The following is an 18,583-nucleotide window of genomic DNA, read 5'->3' as shown; positions in this document are numbered from 1 at the left end:
GCAAAAGGATCAAATGAGACCTCTAATGGATGTCATGGAGGCTAAATGAAATATTGTATGTAAATCACTTAGTTTCCTGCATGGCACACAATACAGCTAAATAAATCTTAGCTATTATTATTATCATTATTGTAAAAGAAAACATACCACATGGTACCTGACAAAAAATAAGTGACAGTAATTGCCATTTGCCCTTTCCTGTTTCATCCCACATTTAGCAAAGCAAAGCATGCAACTGATTATCACCATCCTTAGAAAATGGCGCTGTTGGTCATTTTCATTAAAAAGAAAACGCACACAATTATTCAGTACATGTTGTGTGTGAAACCCTTTTATGAGTGCTAGAGATACAAAAGTTAAGTTCTTGCCTTGAGGTCTTCCCATTTCCTTAAGAAAAAGGGATTTATAGTACTGATAGCAAATGTTGGGGGCCACATACCAAGTTAGTGGGAGAGAAAACAAAGTCTTAAGGAGTAGTAGCAATCACTTTGAGCTGGGTATATAGGAATGATTCATGAAGAAGCTGTACAATGGGAGTTTGTTATTTAGGGATGCTCCAGAATCTGAACCTCCACTCTTCCTTTTGGAAAAGTCCCAAGTATGCAGAATGGTTGGAGTTACTGTCTTCCACACACTAGGAAAGCAGAACTCTTCCCTCTCGTGTCTTGGACCAAAGATGAATGGATATATGACTTTGTCTGGTACAATAAGATGTTCTATGCCAAGACTTGGCATTCGGGATAGCTGGAGGTCAAGATCACAGCAGCAGCAGTGGCAGTGGTAGAACTCTTCATAGGCTTCTGCCATGAGACACTTTCAGAACTTTCTGCTTCTTGATCTTGAAACAAGCTTCCTTGGTTCCAACCATCCTAGAAACTGATCTTATAGTCTCTGATGTATTCTGGTAGCCCTTAATAACCCTTCAGCAAATTCCAACTCCCTATCCTTTTTGGGGAGATGGTGGATGGCTTAAGTTAGCAAATGTTTGTTTCTATTGCTTTTAACCAAGACTGAACTGATGGCAGATACAGTGTGAGCCAAATTTAAAAGGAAAGAATTCACAAAATCAGAGAAGGAAGATTACAGCATGACAGACAGGGAATAGGGAAGAGATTTGGGAATTGGTTGGGGAAGAGTTATTATATTCATCTCTATTTTATCAACCAAGGTTTACTCACCCAAGTTCATTAAGTACTTCCTTTGATCATCTGATAAAAATCTTTCCTCATCCACGACTTGCTTTCTCTGGTCTGGAGCCCCTAAAATTCTTCAACACATTCCTTTATTGGCTGCATTCCAACTTCCAACTCTTCAAGTTGCCTTTGATTGCGCAGTCCTGACAATCTCTAAGACATAGAGTCCAATATCAAGCTTTAGACTAAATTGGCCTACCTCAGCATCTCCATCCTACTGATGTTTCTCCTGCATCTTTACTGGAAGTATTCATCCAGTTTTAAGGAAAATATGCCATCAGAACAGATGCATTCCCAACTGGCTTGAATCCAGCCAATTCCTAGCACAGTGTATGATGGAATGACTTATGCAATTAAAAAATGCTTTGGAAAAAAATCTGGCAGTAGTTTTGGGTGGTTAGAATGAGGAAGAAACAGAATACAAAGAGACCAATTAAAAAAACTAAGCATGACATAGGACTTGGACAACAGTGATGGCAGAGGGATTTGGAAGGAAAAAAAAAGACTATTACAAAGAAAAAATGTCAGAACTTAGGAAAAAGGGGATAGAAAAGAATCAAAAATAACTTCATGGTTTTAAGTAATAACCAAGTTAGGAAACCGAAGACATGCTGATTTTGAAAGTCGGTTTTAAGTAGCGTCATTGAAGTAAAGAGAACAAAGGAAGAATTTCAAAGCATTGAGAGCAATCAAGAAGACGTATGCTGTAGGGAGGTAAAAAAAAAAAATGAGTCTATTTTTAAAAGTCTGTGGATATGGCTCCTAAAAGGGCACTGGTGACTGAAGAAAATTTCAAGAGAATGCTGGGACTGAATTCAGACCACAAAGGATTGAAGTATGAATAGACAGTGAGGAAAAAGAGAGTAAAAACACAAAGTAGTTTGGGAGATGTTTGAAAATGAAAGAAAATTTTTAAAATGAGCAAATTTGAGATGTTTAAGTTGAGGGAAGGTAATACTACCTTCATTGCAAGACTATGGTTAGACTTTAAAATACAGGTATACTTCAGTGATATTATGGCTTTGATTTCAGACCACTGCAATAAGTAAACAGCACAATAAAATGGATCACAAGCTTTTTGGTTTCCCAGTACATATAAAGTTATGTTTACACTATATAGTAGTCTATTAAGTGTGCAATAGCAGTATGTCTAATTAAACAATTAAAATACCTTAATTAAAAAATAATTCTTGGGTACACAGGTGGTTCAGTGGTAGAATGCTCGCCTTCCATGTGGGAGACCCGGGTTCAATTTCCAGACCATACATCCAAAAAATAACAATAATAATGATAATTCTTGCTAAAAAATGCTAACAATCATTCAAACCTTCAGTGAGTCATATTTTTTGCTGGTGGAGAATCCTGCCTCAATGTTGATGGCTGCTGACTGATCAGGGTGGTGAGTGCTGAAGGTTGGGGTGGCTGTGGCAATTTCTTAATTTAAAACAATAACGAAATTTGCCACATCAATTGACTCTTCCTTTCATGAAAGATTTCTCTCTCTCATGACACTGTTAAATAGCATTTTACCCACAGTAGAACTTCTTTCAAAATTGGAGTCAATCCTCTTATCAACTAAGTTGGTATAGTATTCTAAATTCTTTGTTGGTATTTCAACGATGTTCACAATGTCTTCATGAGGAATAGATTCCATCTCAAGAAACCACTTTCTTTGCTCATCCATAAGACAATTCCTCATCCATTCAAGTTTTATCATGAGATTGCAGCAATTCAGGCATATCCTCAGCCTTCACTTTCTTTGTTGTTTTTGGTTTTGGTTTTTGTTGTTGTTGTTGTTGTTTTGTTTGTCTGTTTGGTTTTTTACATGGGCAGGCACCAGGAATCGAACCCAGGTCCTCTGGCATGGCAGGCGAGCATTCTTGCCTGCTGAGCCACCGTGGCCTCTCTTGCCATTTCTACCACATCTGCAGTTACACACTCCAAAGTCTTGATATCCTCAAAGTCATCCATGAGGATTGGAGTCAACTTCTTCCAAATTCCTGTTAATGTTGATATCTTGACTTCTTACCATGAATCACAAATGTCATTAATGGTATCTAGTATTGTGAATCCTTTCCAAAAGGTTTTCAATTTACTTTATGCAGATCCATCAGAGGAACCACTATCTATGGCAGCTATACAGCCTTATAAAAGGTATTTCTTAAATAAAAAATAAGACTTGAAAGTTGCAATGACCCCTTGATCCATGTGCTGCAGAATGGATGTTGTGTTAGTGGGCGTGGAAAAACATTCATCTCATTGTACATCTCCATCAGAATTCTTGAGTGACCAGATACATTGTCAATGAGCAGTGACATTTTGAAAGGACTCTTTTTTTCTGAGCAATAGGTCTCAACAGTGATCCTCAAATATTCAGAAAACCATGTTCATAAACAGATGTGCAGTCATCAGGCTTTGGTGTTCATTTATAGAGCCCAGGCGGAGTAGATTAGCATAATTCTTAAGGGCCCTAGGATTTTTTGAATGGTAAATTAGCAATGGCTTCAACTTCAAGCCACCAGCTGCATTAGCCCCTAACAACAGAGTCAGTCTGTCCTTTGAAGTCTTGAAGCCAGGCATTGACTTCTCCTTTCTAGCTCTGAAAATCCTCTTCCAATAGGAGACTGTTTTGTCTACATGGAAAATCTGTTGTTTAGTGTAGCTACCTTAATTAGTTGCCTTATCTAGATCTTGATAACTTAATGCAGCTTTCACATCAGCACTTGCATTTCACCTTCCCCTTTTATGTTATGGAGATGGCTTCTTTCCTTAAACCTCATGAACCAACTTCTGCTATCTTCAAACCTTTCCTATGCAGCTTCCTCACTTCTCTTAGCCTTCATAAAATTGAAGGGAGTTAGGTCCTTGCTCTAGATTAGGCTTTTGCCTAAAGGAATTAGGCTCTTGCTGGTTTGAGCTTCCATCCAAACCTCTAAAATTTTCTCCATATCAGCAATAAGACTATATTTGCTTTCTTATCATTTGTGTATTCAGTAGAGTAGCACTTTTAATTTCCTTTGAGAACTTTTTCTTTGCATTCATAATTTGGCTGTGTGGCTAGCTGAGGTATCTTTTAGTCTATCTCAGCTTTTGAAATGCCTTCCCCACTATGCTTCATCATTTCTAGCCTCTCATTTAAAGTGAGAGACATGATTCTTTCTTTCACTTAAATACTTACATCATTGTAAAGCTATTAAATGGCCTAATTTCGATATTATTGTGTCTCAGGGAATATGGAGGCAGATTGGTGGAGTAGTCCAAGCACACACAGCATTTAAGGATTAAGTTAGCCATCCAATATGGGTGCAGTTGATAGCGTCTCAAAACGCTAATAATAGCAATCAAAGATCATTGATCACAGATCACCATAACAGATATAATAATAATGAAAATGTTTTAAATATTTTGAGAGTTATCAAAATGTGATACAGAGGCATGCAGTCAATCACATGCTGTTGGAAAAATGCTGCAGACTTGCTTAATGCAGAGTTGCCACAGATCTTCAATTTTAAAAAAATGCAATATCTGTAAAACACATTAAAGTGGAGTGCAATAATACTAATTATGCCTGTAGTATTTCTTACTAGTATAATGAGTCAACATTTTTAACCTTAAAAGTCAGTATATTCTAAAAAGAACTGGCACCATTTCTTGTTGTTAATATCTGCTGGTTTGGCAGGTTATGATTTAATACACAGATGTGATCCCAGAAACAGAAAAATATACTTTAAAGCATAAAAAGACTGAGGTACTGACAAGTCTTATTCATACCTTTCTACTCTCTAAATGAACTTGCATTGTTTGATGTGAAAGCAAGACACAGAGAAAAGAGTTTTGAATTTAAAGCTTGCACTCCCTTTTCCAAAAGCACATTCAAAACTAATTGCTTTATAATGTCTGAATGCAAAAAGGACTCAAGTTGCAGAACAACTACATGGATTTCTGCGTTTGGAAACTTGGTCTTTCCAAGTCATAGAAATGAAAACAAAGTATTATGAAAAATGACTGTCCCACTGTCATTTGAGTGTTTGCATGCTGTTTTCCATAAAGGAGCAGAAACCCAGTGTCAGACTTGTGCATACTCAGAAAGGTAAAAGATAGCATCTCTGGAACGAGACTGGAGAAATGTGACTCATCTCTTTTGTTCTTTGCCAAGCTTACCTTGACATTTATTTCTATAAACACAGTCAGCAAAGACTATGTGAAGAAATTATCTTCTGTAACTACATCTGGATTTTTTCCTAACTGCCACATCTTCACCAGTTAAGCGAGTTTTTCTCTCTTCCATTCAATTATAATGCAAATAATTAGCAAAGGAATGTACCTTTTCTTGTATTTTACTTCTAACTTCCTCTATGACTGCTAGTCTCATTTTATCTTTGCCATAGCCCAGGGATATGAAAAAGGACAAATATTTTTACCTTCCATGGATTATCCCAGTATGTGCAGTGACCATGGAGAAGGAATATAGGCACTTAAAATCATTTCAGTATTGGGATAAAAGTGCATTTATATCTTCTTTTGCTTATGTGTTGGAACGCTATCCTAGAACTAAGTTCAAAACGTAGAACGTCTTTTTTATTATCTATACAATTCAAAGGAAAAGAATGAGTTTGACAATTGCCCAGTTTTTGCTGTTGTTTTTAATCAATCTAGAGATATTCATATGAGATAGTTTGAGCCAAAGACAGATATTTGGATTGATTTATTTGGTTTGGCCCTGTGATGATTTTGAATTAATTTCTTTCTTATGCTTACTTTAAAATCATGTTCTGAAACAAAGTACAAAATGCAAGTATGTGTCACTCCTTATATTATTCTCTGTGCATTTCTTACATTCTTCCTCTAGAGCAACTCAGGACACCTCCGATTGCTGGAATTCATTACAAATCGTTCCTGCCTAAGATTACTAAAGGATAAAAGGACTGGTTGCTAGTTTCATGTAAGCCCACAGAGCACCTCCTCCTACCAATTTAAACTATCCTCATAATTACAGCTGAGCTCCCTTTGCCTAAATATTTTACTAGAATTTTAGGCCATCTACATGATACAAAGTCAATTTTAGTGTCAACTTTCTATTTGCTTGACCAATTTGGAGACTCAAACAAGATCATTCAAATTGCTTTCATGAATTTTTTGGGGTGTGGGAGGATTGTTGGAAGTGGGGGGACAGAGTATTAAATTGATTGAATTTACTTTGTTTTGTGTAGATTCTCCTCTCCACAGAGGGATCAGAGACATCTATGAAATGTTTTCTAAGGATGAGGAGGTTGTTGCTGATATTTAATGTCTACACTTACAATGTTCAGAGCCAAGAGTTTCTCTTCCACAATATCAGAAGGATATGCTTAGGAGCTAACAGTCTGGTTAAAGGCAGGTCTGGGAGTCTTGTATTAAGGCTACACACATATAGAAATCATTCTACTTTTATTTAGATTAAGTCTTCACTTCACTTAAAGCACTTGAAATGTTTTAAAGGTTGTCATAAACTGGGTTCCTGAGCCAGAGATTTGTATACAATTGATTATTGTGGAGTAGTCTCAGAAATGACATTTGTAAGGGAGAGAAGCAGGACAGGGCAAAGGGAAAAATTGAAATGCAGTGCAGGGGTCTTTGTGCCCCTCTCCCACTTGAATAACTAGTCAGAGCAAATATGCTGCCCAGAAGAAGGAGGTATAAACTTGGACAACCAAAAGAATTTCCTAGGGAAGAACTCAGCTGTGAAACCGCAGCAGCCAATCATTCTGGTCCCTGAGGAAATGAAGGCCTTGGTAATGAAGGCAATATCTGAATGACATATTACAGCATCCACTACAGGGATGAGTAATGGAGTTTACGGAAACACAATGGCCTGCCCCTTTCCTTAATCCCCAAATAGTCCTTTCAGTCTGCCACTGTCAAGGACTCCGGAGTCTGTGGACAAATGATGGAGATCTGATACCTTTAAAGTCTGTGTTTTTATGGTGATAGAAATATTTTAACAATTTGTGTTAGCCCATTATAAAACCAGATCTTACCTTTTATAGCAATAATTCAAATTGAAAGACATTTCCATAGAGTAAAACCTTAGTTCCAGAAATCAGCATTTCTTAAACTGGGATTCTTGGAGAGCTCCTCAGAGAAGAAGGATATATACTAAGTCTTTAGTATATTTTTGTGATTTTTTTTACCAAAATTTTTTGTATTTTGTACAGTATTTAAGTATAAGAAACCCTGGGAGTAGTGGTAATATCTGGGCTAAAGAATCAGGGGATTGGGTTCAAATCCCTCATGCTCTCCTTATTATGGGACATTAGGAAAGTCATTAATACTTAATTCTGAATCTTTTATTCTCTCATTTGTAAAATGTACCTGCTCAGAGGGCTGTGTGAAGACTAAATAAAATAATCCAGCACGCATTCAGCATAGTGCCTGGCATATTTAGAAACACTAAATAAATGGTACATATTATCTTTTGTGTCACTAAATATTGCAGTCACTTTAATACAACTTGGCTCACAGCTTTTCTCATTACCTGAAGAGGGTGTTAATAGAAGATAATTAGAAATCTATCAGCATAGCTATTCCATGCCATGATTGTGAAGTTGAGGAAAATCGAGCTAATGACTCAAGCTCAAAGCAAACTGGCATTTTCAAACTCTCTACTACTCCAGAAAAAAAAAATGTGGAAACATTCTGAAGAGCTTCATTTAAAAAGATCAAAGGAATTGAAGTTTTGCTTTGTAAGAGAAGACTACAAGCCCTTTAAAGGGGGAAAAAAAAAGAAAACAAGCAAACAGAAATCAACTCAATCCCTAAAGCAATTAATTGGTGAAGGGAAATACTACTTCTATAAAATCACAAAGCCTAGGAAGTTTTAGACACATAAAAGGCATTCAATGCAAACTCTTTGAATTGCATTACACCACGTGAATAGTGTGTGCGAACATGACCTTGCTCACTAAATAACATTTCAAAATGGAAAATTTTAATTTAAATCCACCATATACCAAAAGATACATTAGAGTAGAAAAATACTATGGCAAATAAGACATAGTTTCCACCTTTTCAGAGCTCACTGGTTAGGCATTGAGAGTGACATGTAAACAAAGAAGTAAAATACAGCACGAGAATATGTTGGAAGCACAAGGAAGGGACAACTAGCTGTGATTGGAGGGGTCAAGTTTAGGAACTTAGACATCGTCCTATAATCAATAACAAGAAAATAGAGCTTTATAAACACACAGGTGACATTATTTAACTTTGATATTTTGGAAAATCCATTCATTAATTTTTTTAAAAAATGTTTTGATTGTGTCTTTTATTCTCAGGTACTGTCTTGGTGAGCAAAACTACACAGCCCCAGCCATTGAAGTTACAAAGCTAGCAGCAGTCCGAAGGTTGAGTTGAAGTCAGGTGAACCTGGTGGATAAAGAGATCAACTGGGGTTGCAAGAGCAGTTCAGTGGTAGAATTCTCGGCTGCCATGTGGGAGACCCAGGTTTGATTTCTGGCCCATGCACTCCCAAAACAAATAAACAAGCAAACAACAAAAAAGAAAAAACAAACGAACAAAAATTCAACAAATGGTGCTGCGATAGTGGGATACTCACATGGAAAAAGTTTTAAATGTGACCCCCACTATACAGCATACAAAAAAAAAAAAAAAAGAGGAGAAAGAGAGATCAACTATTCCTTTGCATTTACCCTGTGGAAAATTGATAAAGGAGAAGAGATTCAAGAGATAGTTGAGAGACAGTCCTAAATTCTTAACAGAACTCAGAGTCATATTTCATTTGCCTAAGAAAGACACACTTCCAATACCCTGCAATACTACTTCTAAAATCTGTGGATTCTGTGGTTGTTAGCTGGGTCAAAAAGTCAGTCCCTCGATGCCGTTTCCTCTCTTCTTCCCACTGTCTTTTTTGGAGAATAAACAATCATGCTCCTGCATTCCCATCAGATAGGAAATTGTGATTCCAGGGAAATGGGCCAAAAGTAGACAGTTTCCTCCCTTTAAGTAGGCCTCTTCTAGAGAAATAAAATTCTATTCACTTTGAAGCCAGAAACTTTTTTTTAATATCCAATATCAATATCAAAAGGCAATCTTGTCCTTTTTCTTAAGATAACCAAGAACAGACCTAAGATGAAACACTTTTTTAGGCAAGAGTTTTAGGACCGCTCACAATCAAAATCTGCCTGATAAAAATGACTTTTCCAGTTTACTATTTTTAGCCTTCATCTTTTTCCTACCAAAATATATTCCCACTAGTACAAAATGTCAGCTTACACACAAGAATCATTTCTCCCCAATTCTGTTAGAAGTAAAAATAACTCCGCCCAAATAAAGAGGATGATGTCTGAGTGTTTGAAAGGTTGTCAATTAAACAATATTTTATATTACGTTAAAGAATAATTATGTTAAACCATGACAGAGATTTACTGCTTGAGAAATTGTTTACTATATTTTGTAAATGCATTAGAATTTAGAGTTCATTTATAAGTAAGTGATTTGGGCACGTGCTTCTCAATTTCCCCTCCCAAGCCATCCGGGGAGGGAAGAAAGCATTCCGTCTGATACTCTCCCAGCTCTGCCAGCACATATTAAAGTTTGCCATCTCTGTAAAATTGGTCAGCATCTGTCTCAATCTGCTCCACAACCTGACAGCAGCTGAGAAAGATCTTTCCACTGACTTGTATCAAGAAAGAACAAAATTTAGGAGGACAGAATACAAGTATCTTTGCAACATAATTCCCAATTTCCTTCATCTAAGTCTGCCAATCTCATCTCTTCCCTCATTGGGCCAAACTCCTAAATTAGACAGCACCTCGGTATTCCTACAGCTGGATAATAGAGGTGCTGCACTCCTCCCGTTTAGGGGGAAAAAAAAATAGCCCTAAGGAGAAACTCAAAGGCCCAGAGGAAGTGGAGGATACTCAGGCAAAAGACTGTTCTTAGGCACTAAAGAAAACAATAGGCTCGGAGGGACTGCCCAGGCTTTGTGAAGGAGAACGTTTTAAAGACCATACTTTGAAGATAAAGAGACATACCACTGAAAAACATCATAGTAGGAAGGGTACTTAAAGTTGAGAGAACAATATACGAAAGAAATAAAGCCAGGAAAGAGCAGTATATGTGCAAAGAAACCTATGAAATCCAGTTTGGCTGCAACTGGGATAAACGGATGTGAGCAAAACAGTACCAGGTAGATGAGGCAAGTTTAATTCATTTGTGAAATGTTCTGAATCCTAGGAAGAGAAGAAGAAATTTAATTTGACAGACTCTTGGAGGCAGCTGATGTTTTGAAGAGGAAAAAAAATATGATCAGATGTTTCAGGAAAATTATTCTGGCAGCAATTTTCAGAGTGAACAGGAAAAAAGAGAGGCAGGATGTACAAAGAATATCAATATGGCTATTTCAGGGAAAATGTATTCATAGCCTGAGTTAAAGTGATGGCACTGGGAATGGAAATAAGGCAACAAATTCAAGAGCCGTTGTGAAGTTAGATCCTACATAACTAGGCTCCCGACTGTGACTGCAGAGTAAGAGGATGCAGGAGTGAAAGATGGCTCCAAGGTCTTATCCCTAAATTAATGAAATAATTCCAAAATCATTAATGGGAAAAGTGGAGTCAGAAGGAGGACATAGGCTGGGGAATACAAAATGAGTTATATTTTAAGTCACCCATTGATAATTATTGTTGTCTCTATGTTACAGATGATAAAACTCAGACTGAGATAGATGTAAACGTGATTAGATCAGATACCTCTTATGTGCCACACCAGGACACTCTCAGCCGTATTTGTCTCTGGGGCCCTTCAATTACTCCACCTGATCCACCTCTGCATGGGCTTCAGAAGACCTACCCAATGCCATCTGACTTCAGTAGATACACCTCCACTTCCTGTCCCAAACAGGGCTTCCCTGTTGCCAGTGAGGCATCGGACTCTGTCTTACTTGCTGGGAAGCCACATGTGCTAGTATGCTAGCTACTGGATGCAATATACCAGAAAAGGAATGGCTTTTAAAAGGGGGAATTTACTAAGTTACAAGTTTACAGTTCTAAGGCCATGAAAAATCTCTAAATTAAAGCAAGTCTGTAAAAATGTCCAAAGCAAGGTACCATCAAGAGGTTACCTTCACTCAAGAAAGGCCAATGAGTTCAGCATTTCTCTCTCAATTGGGAAAACACATGGTGACCATGGTGACAGTCTGCTAGCTTTCTCTTCTGGCTTCCTGCTTTTATGAAACTCCCCAGAAGGTGTTTTCCTTCTTCATCTCCAAAAGTCACTGACTGGTGGACTCTCTGCTTCATGGTTCTGAGGCATTCTCTGCTCTCTCAGAATCTCCCATTGTTATAGGATTCCAGGACTAATCAAGTCCCACGTAGAATGGTTGGAAACACATCTCCATCTAATCACGTTAATATCCACAATTGATTGAGTCACATCTCCATGGAGATAACCTAATCGAGTTTCCAACTTACAGTACTGAATAAGGATTAGAAGAAACCATTGTTCCCATAAAATTGATTAGGATTAAAACATGACTTTTCTAGGGTACATAAATCCTTTCAAACCAGCACACCACACATGCACAACCAAAGTGCAGGGAAGCGAACATCTTATGGAACAATCCTTTGAGCAATGGGAGATGAGAGCTCATGCATAAATTCTCCTTCCTCCCACCATGGGATGCAGTAATTGAATATAGCCTCTTGTAAGGAGGCCCTTCAAAACTGAGTAATGTGTTGCGTTTGATACCAGTTGTTTCCAGAGCTAGCTCAAAATGTATGCTCAGAAGGTATACACAAGGGCCTCATTTAGCTCTTACTTCTTTCCAGCCTTACTCCCTTTTTCTCTCATGCCAGCCTAGTTGGGAATGAATTCCCTAGTGAAAATTAGCACATAAGCTTTTGCATTAGGTTTTGTAATCTGGGGAACCTAGCTAAAAGAATAATAAAATGCTTAACAAAATTAACTGATTGCATATTATACAAACATTTTTGGTCCTTGAGAATGTAGTTGTACTCAGTGCTATCTTAGTTAAACTTCTGAGCATGTGGCAGGTGTACACTTCTCTGATTGCCTAGTGTTGCTCTGGCCAATATAATGTGAATATAAGGGATGTGGGTCAACTTGAGCTTTAAGGATTTAAAAGCCAGTGTGTAGTTTTCTGGGTTCCCTAAACTAATAAAATGTCCTTAAATCCAAATCTGTCTAAATAATCCTTTTTTAAAAATATGGCTTAAGAAGAACAACAGGGCGGGCCACAGTGGCTCAGCAGGTAAGAAGGCTTGCCTGCCATGCCCGAGGACCCAGGTTCGATTCCCAGTGCCTGCCCATGTAAAAAAAAGAAAAAGAACAACAAATAAAGCCTCCTGCAACATACGGTTATGGCATAATTTAGAGACAAAAAAATGCTAAGAACTTCAACTTTCATGACAAAGCAAAAGAGTAAATATATTAATGTTTGAAGAACTTGAGTTATCTCTGATGGAAGAGAAGGTACAAATATGGAATGGGGGAAGGGAAGGATATTTCTGTTGTTTGCTATACAACAGAAATATTAATTTCTGTTGTTTGCTATACAACAGAAATATTAATTTCTGTTGTTTGCTATACAACAGAAATATTAATTTCTGTTGCTATACAACAGAAATATTTGCTATACAAATAGCAAAATTTGGATAATTTGAGCACCAAGCACAATAATAATGATAGTAAATTATGAAAAATAAAAAATTAGAATCAGTGTGTCCAAAGTGATACTAAAGCAAATAAGTGGAGAGAGGATTTCTTCAAAGAAGAGTGCCAGCTTATGAATGTACAAGGAATGTTAGAATTAGAAAAGCGCCATCGGTGTTTTGGTTTGCTAAAGGTAACAGAATGCAATATACCAGATATGGATTGGCTTTTATAAAAGGAATTTATTAAGTTACAAATTTACAGTTCTAAGGCCATAAAAACATCCAAATTAAGACATCACCAAGAGGATACCTTCATTCAAGAAAGGCTGATTCCCATCTGGGGTTTCTCTGTCACGTGGGATGGCATATGGTGACATCTGCTGACCCTTTCCTCCCAGGTTTTGTTGCTTTCAGCTCCTGGTTTCAGTAGCCTCCTCTCTGAACTTCTGTCTGTCTCCAAGCATCTCCAACCATCTGTGGCTATGTTGGCTCTGAGGTCTTTCTCCCTGTGTGAACTCTCTTTAAGACTCTAGAAAACCAATTAAGACCCACCTAGAATGGGAAGAGTCACATCTCCATCTAATCAAACCGTCCCAACCACATTCAGGTGGGCCACATTTTCATGGAAATATCTAATCAAGAGGTCCCACCCTACAATACTGGATTAGGATTGAAAGAACATGGCTGCCCCCACAAGATTGGATTCGAATTTTAAAAACTTGACTTTTCTGGGGTACACAACAGTTTCAAACCAGCACAATTTGGCAACTACAAATGTAATAATTGATTCAAGCAAGAATCATCAATCGATGTTCAAAACATTGGCTAAAATTTTGATGAAATGCAGGATATTCACACAATTTCAATGTATCACTCATGTAGATTGCTAGGGATTGCAAAGAGAAAAGTAGCTTAAGATGGAAAAGTCTAGCAAATATCACTTTAACAATTAACCACATAGTCAAATTTAACGTCAGCAATTATTGCACCAACTGACAACATGTGTGCCTCCTAATGTGATTCAAAGTGCTTAGTATTAAGAAAAGTGGATGGATATGTATTCCACCCACTAGCTACCACAAAATAACAATTATTCAGAATTACTGCAGAATAATAAATTAGAATTATTGTAAAAATCAAATGATATGTATCTGATGAAAGGGAAGCAAGTCAATATGGCAAAAATAGAATTTTTAAAGCCAGCTCACTAGAAATCAATTAGCTAAATGACTAAATCAAAAAGCAAATACATTTGCCAATTTCCCAATGTTAGTGATTAAAAAAGCCTTATTTATTTTAACCACTTAAATAAAAATTTCAATTTCTTGAAACGTAAAGTTTTTTATATTCTTTTCCAATTCCTCAAATGACACAACAACTTTAACTTCAAAATTTCAGCAATTAAAATTGTACATTTAGAAGACTTCCAGGAAGATGGCTGACTAGAGTAGCTCGAGATTAGCCCTGCTCTACAGAAAAGGTAGAGAAGGGACAGGAGGGCGACAGAGGCAGCAATTCAGGAGTGCAGCTGACCTGGGAGAACCCTCTGCACCGCATGGGGTAACCCTGGTTGTAGAGGTCGAGGAACTGAGAGGCAGAAAGCTTGAGTCTGATGTGGAGGTGCAGAGCCTGCAGGAGTGCACAGACAGGTACACGGGACTAGGAAGTAAGCCAGGTTACATTCCTTGGGTGCGCTACCCTCACATGTGCAGCCCCATGGCCAGCGACTCACCCCACACCCCACACACCTGAACCCCATCACCTACTCCCATACCCCGCGCTCCACGCACCCCCACCCCACCAGCCCTCAGTTCACCTACCTGCCCCACACCCCACCCCAAGTGAAGCCCAACCTACCTCCACCTCCCTCTCCCTGTTCCTTGCAGGCTGTTAGCAGCACATAAAGGTTGCAGGCACTGACCTTCATATATTGACTACCCCACCCCCCTGCTCCTCCCTCCCATAGTGTCACACAGCCCAACCCCACCCTCCCTGAGATCAACACATCCATTTACAACACTCCGAGGCCAACTCAGGCACACAGGCCCCCAATCACATCATTCGGCCCTGGAAACTGCACAGTTTCAGCAGTCCTAGAACCATGCATACACACAGACCTCAGCCTCACTTCCCAGCTCTGAGAAAGTGCCGACCTGTGCAGCTGGGTTACATCTGCCCCCAATCCATGAAGGCGTAATACCGACGGGCTGCCACAACTCTACGTATTCGCACAAAGGGCTCTATGCCTTAGACAGGCGCATACCAGGGTTACATCCCCCAGACCAGTGCACCCACACAGCTACATCGTCCCTGGCTGCTGGGCGCCCACATTCACAAGCACCAGCATAACATCCCCAACCTGCGCCCATACCTGCCCTGAAACAAATCACCATAGTGAGTACTCCACTCCGTGCCCTGCTCCCTGCTGTACAATAATCTCACAAACACAAGGCCTTAAAGTACTGAAATAAATCAACTCCCAAAGTAAATCAATCAAGATATCTACTTGCAACGGAGACAGCAGAAGATCACTAAGCATATCATAATGCAGACAGATATAGCCCTGCCAAATGACCAAATTAAAACACCTGAGAAGATGCAGATCTTGGAACAACTAATCAAAGATGTTCATACAACTCTACTTAATAAAATAAGCAGGATAGCAAATAACATAAAGGATATTAAGAAGACAATAGAAGAGCACAAAGAGGAATTTGGAAGAATAAATAGAAAAATAGCATAAATCACAGAGATTAAAGACTCTGTTGACCAAATGAAAAACATATTAGAGGCATACAACACCAGATTTGAAGAGATAGGAGAAAGAATAAGTGATATAGAGGACAGGATAAATGACTTCAAAGATTCAGAACAGCAAATAGCAAAAAAAAAAAAAAAAAAAAAAGGAAAAAACTGAATGGAGACTCAAGGCAATGTTAGACAAAACAAAGCGCACAAATATAAGAATCATTGGAGTCCCAGAAGGAGAAAAGAGGAATAAAAAGGCTAGAAAGAGTGTTGAGGGTATAATGGGGAGAAGCTTCCCAATCCTCAAAAAGGACATAAATATACAAGTCAAAGAAACCCAGAGAATTCTAAACAGAATAAATCCAAATAGACCTTCCCCAAGGCACATACTAATCACTCTGTCAAATGTTGAAGAGAAGCAGAAAATCTGAAAGCAGCAAGAGGAAAACAATCTACTACATGCAAGAGAAATCAAATAAGACTGAGTTCAGACTACTCAACTAGCACCCTGGAGGTGAGAAGGCAGTGGTATGATATATTCAAGATCCTGAAAGAGAAAGACTTCCAGCCAAGAATTCTCTACCCAGACTACCCAGCCAAATAGTCCTTTAAAATTGAAAGAGAGATTAAAGTTTTCAGAGACAAAGAAGTCCTGATAGAATTTGTCAACAAGAGACCACCTCTACAAGAAATACTAAAAGGAGTTCTATCAGCGGAGAAAAACAAACAAACAAACAAACAAAAACAGGACAGGGAGGTCTGGAGGAGGGCACAGAAGTGAAGAGTACCACTAAGGGTAATTTAAAGAATACAAAGAGAAAAAGGGAAAAGAATATATAGATTTGACAAATAAAATAAAGAAGATAAGATGGTGGAATCAAGAAATGCCTTTTCAGTAATAACTTTGAATGTTAATGCATTAAACTTACCAATTAAAAGATACAGATTGGCAGAATGGATTAAGAAACATACCCAGCTATATGCTGCCTAGAAGAGACTCATCTTAGACATAAGGATACAAATAGATTGAAAGTGAAAGGATGGAAAAAGATCTTCCATGCCAGTTGTAACCAAAAGAAAGCAAGAGTAGCTATACTAATATTGGACAAAATATACTTTACATGTAAAGACATTGTGGTAGTTAGATTCAGTTGTCAACTTGGCCAGGTAAGCATACCTAGTTCTGTTGCTGCAGACATGAGCCAATGGTACATGAACCTCATCTGTTGCTGATTTACATCTGCAGTCAGCTGGGAGGTGTGCCTGCTGCACTGAAGGACGTTTGACTTAATTGGCTGGTGCTTAAATGAGAGACCGCAATGTAGCACAGCCCAAGCAGCTCAGCATTCCTCGTCTCAGTACTCACAGCTCAGCCCAGGCCTTTGGAGAGGCAGAAGGAAGTTACCCCGGGGAAAGTTGTTGGAACCCAGGGGCCTGGAGAGAAGGCCAGCAGAGACCACCCTGTGCCTTCCCATGTAAGAAAGAACCTCAGTGGAAAATTAGCTGCCTTTCCTCTGAAGAACTAACAAAATAAATCCCCTTTTATTAAAAGCCAATCCGTCTCTGGTGTGATGCATTCTGGCAGCTAGCAAACTAGAACAGACATCATAAGAGACAAAGAAGGACACTATATACTAATTAAAGTGTCAATTCACACAAAGAAAATAACAATCTTAAATGTTTATACTACCAATCAAGAAGCTCCAAAGTACATGAGACAGACATTGACAAAACTGAAGGAAGCAATAGATGTATTAACAATAATAGTAGGAGACTTCAATACACCACTGTCCTCTATAGACAGAACAACCAGACATAAGATTAACAAGGAAATAGAGAAGTTAAAGAACTTGATAAATGAATTAGACCTAACAGACATATATAGGTCACTGAACCCCAAAGCACAAGGTTATATATACATTCTTCTCTAGTGCTCATGGAAAATTCTCCAGGATAGATCATGTGCTGGGGTACAAAACAGGCCTTTAAAAATTTAAAAATATTGAAATTATTCAAAGTACTTTCTCTGATCACAATGGGATGAAGCTGAATCTCAATAACCACCACAGAATGAGAATATTCACAAATATAGAGAGATTAAATAACATACTTTTAAACAACCAGTGGGTCAAAGACGAAATTGCTAGAGAAATCACCAGCTATCTGGAGATGAATGAAAATGATAATACAACTTATCAGAACTTATGGGATACAGCAAAGGCTGTGCTGAGAGGGAAATTCCTTGCCTTAAATGCCTATATTAAAAAACAAGAAAGAGCAAGAATTGAGGACTTAACAGCAAACCTGGAGAAAATTGAGAAAGAACAGCAAACTAATGCCAAGGCAAGTAGGAGAAGAGAAATAATAAAGATTAAAGCAGAGATAAATGCATGGGAGAACAAAAGAGCAATAGAAAAAAATCAATAAAACTAAAATTTGATTCTTTGAGAAAATCAATAAAATTGATGGGCCATTAGCTAAACTGACAAAGAAAAAAAGAGAGAGGATGCAAATAAACAAAATCAGAAATGAGAACGGGTGTGTTACCACAGACCCTGAAGAAATAAAATAAATCATATGAGGATACTATGAGCAAGTATACGCCAACAGACTAGACAACTTAGATGAAATGGACAAATTCCTGGAGATGCACAAACAATCTACACTGACTCAGGAAGAAATAGATCTCAACAAACCAATCACATGCAAAGAGATTCAATCAGTCATCAAAAATCTTCTTACAAAGAAAATCCCAGGGTGGCTTCACAGGGGAATTTTATCACACATTCCAAAAAGAATCAACACCATTCCTGTGCAAACATTTCCCAAAAAACTGAGGAAAAAGGAACTCTACTAACTCATTTTATGAAACTAATGTCATTTTAATACCAAAACCAGGTAAAGATGCTGTAAGAAAGGAAAACTACAAGTCAATTTCCCTAATGAACATGGATGCAAAAATGCTCAATATAA

General features: G+C 38.1%; 1 long non-coding RNA gene across 1 annotated transcript in view; it reads right to left on the bottom strand.

The window, feature by feature from the left end:
• The window catches only part of LOC143690235 (uncharacterized), a 36,203-nt gene extending 24,725 nt beyond the window's left edge, over nucleotides 1–11,478 (bottom strand). Inside the window, exon 1 of the long non-coding RNA XR_013179051.1 lies at nucleotides 11,311–11,478. This is a non-coding gene — a long non-coding RNA (uncharacterized LOC143690235). The remainder of the gene's footprint in view (nucleotides 1–11,310) is intronic.
• Between the last annotated feature and the right edge of the window lie 7,105 nt (nucleotides 11,479–18,583).

The sequence above is a fragment of the Tamandua tetradactyla genome, chromosome 7, assembly GCF_023851605.1.
Source record: "Tamandua tetradactyla isolate mTamTet1 chromosome 7, mTamTet1.pri, whole genome shotgun sequence".
NCBI lineage: Eukaryota > Metazoa > Chordata > Mammalia > Pilosa > Myrmecophagidae > Tamandua > Tamandua tetradactyla.
The sequence above is the reverse complement of the archived record's forward strand: the minus strand, read 5'-3'. Positions and strand labels throughout refer to the sequence as shown.